The sequence below is a fragment of the Myotis brandtii genome, unplaced genomic scaffold, assembly GCF_000412655.1.
Source record: "Myotis brandtii unplaced genomic scaffold, ASM41265v1 scaffold49, whole genome shotgun sequence".
NCBI classification, from domain to species: domain Eukaryota; kingdom Metazoa; phylum Chordata; class Mammalia; order Chiroptera; family Vespertilionidae; genus Myotis; species Myotis brandtii.
Genome location: NW_005368707.1, coordinates 550,611 through 552,539, shown reverse-complemented (window position 1 = coordinate 552,539; position 1,929 = coordinate 550,611).

Genomic DNA, 1,929 nt, shown 5'->3' with positions numbered 1-1,929 from the left:
TGCTCAAGGATCTTAATGAGAGCTTCAAGAGACTTAGTGAGACATACAAGAATCTTAGTGAGAATTTCAAAGACATGAAAAAGGACCAGTCAGAAATTAAGCATACACTAACTGAAATAAAGAATAATTTACAGGGATTCAACAGCAGAGTAGAGGATTCTGAGAATCAAATAAATGGTTTGGATTCTGAAGAAGCAAAAACACCAAATCAGAGCAGAAAAAAAGGATTCAAAAATATGAAGATTGTGTAATGAGCCTCTGGGACAACTTCAAATATTATGGGGGTGCCAGAAGAAGAGAGAGAGCAAGATATTGAAAACCTATTTGAAGAAATAATGACAGAAAACTTCCCCTACCTGGTGAAAGAAATAGACTTAGAAGTATGAAGCCCAAAGAGTCCCAAACAAGAGGAACCCAAAGAGACCCACACCAAGACACATCATAATTAAAATGCCAAAGGTTAAACACAAAGAGAGAATATTAAAAGCAGTAAGAGAAAAGCAATTAATTACATACAAGGTAGCACCCATATGACTGTCAGCTGATTTCTCAACAGAAACTTTGCAGGCCAGAAGGGAGTGGCAAGAAATATTCAATGTGATGAATAGCAAGGGCCTACAACCAAGATTACTCTGTCCAGCAAAGCTCTAATTTATAATTGAAGATCAGAAAGAGGTTCCCAGACAAGAATAAGCTAAAGGAGTTTATCACCACCAAACAAGTATTACATGAAATGTTGAAGGGTATTTTTTAAGAAGAAGAAGAGGAAGAAGAAAAAGAAGAAGAAGAAGAAGAAGAAGAAGAAGAAGAAGAAGAAGAAGAAGAAGAAGAAGAAGAAGAAGAAGAAGAAGAAGAAGAAGAAGAAGAAGAAGAAGAAGAAGAAGAAGAAGAAGAAGAAGAAGAAGAAGAAGAAGAAGAAGAAGAAGAAGAAGAAGAAGAAGAAGAAGAAGAAGAAGAAGAAGAAGAAGAAGAAGAAGAAGAAGAAGAAGAAGAAGAAGAAGAAGAAGAAGAAGAAGAAGAAGAAGAAGAAGAAGAAGAAGAAGAAGAAGAAGAAGAAGAAGAAGAAGAAGAAGAAGAAGAAGAAGAAGAAGAAGAAGAAGAAGAAGAAGAAGAAGAAGAAGAAGAAGAAGAAGAAGAAGAAGAAGAAGAAGAAGAAGAAGAAGAAGAAGAAGAAGAAGAAGAAGAAGAAGAAGAAGAAGAAGAAGAAGAAGAAGAAGAAGAAGAAGAAGAAGAAGAAGAAGAAGAAGAAGAAGAAGAAGAAGAAGAAGAAGAAGAAGAAGAAGAAGAAGAAGAAGAAGAAGAAGAAGAAGAAGAAGAAGAAGAAGAAGAAGAAGAAGAAGAAGAAGAAGAAGAAGAAGAAGAAGAAGAAGAAGGGAAAATATAAAAAATATGAACAATAAAATGGCAATAAATACATATCTATCAATAATTGAATCTAAACAATAGAATCAGAAGCATGGAAACATGGAACAGACTGACAAATCTCATAGTGGGGCTGGAGGGTCGAAAGAGATTAACCAAAGATCATATATGCATGTAAGCATTACCTATGGACACAGACAATAGAGTGGTGAAGGCCTGGGGTGGAGGGGGAACCGGTTGGAGGAGGACAATGGGGGATAAAGGGGAACATCTATAATACTCTCAACAATAAAGATTTACAGTTTTTAAAAAAGAAATAAAATGTTGATGTGACTAAAACCTCACACTAAAACTTCACCTCTCTCCAGAGACAGCTACTATCTTGAAGTTAACATTAATATTTTATTTAAAATTTTTCTATATACCCAGTAGGTAGTCATAAACTTTGTATTATTCTTTATATTTTAAAACTTATACTAGAGGCCCAGTGCATGAAATTGGGAAATTCGTGCACTTGTGGGGGGGGGGGTCCCTCAGCCCAACCTGTGCCCTCTCACAGTCCAGGAG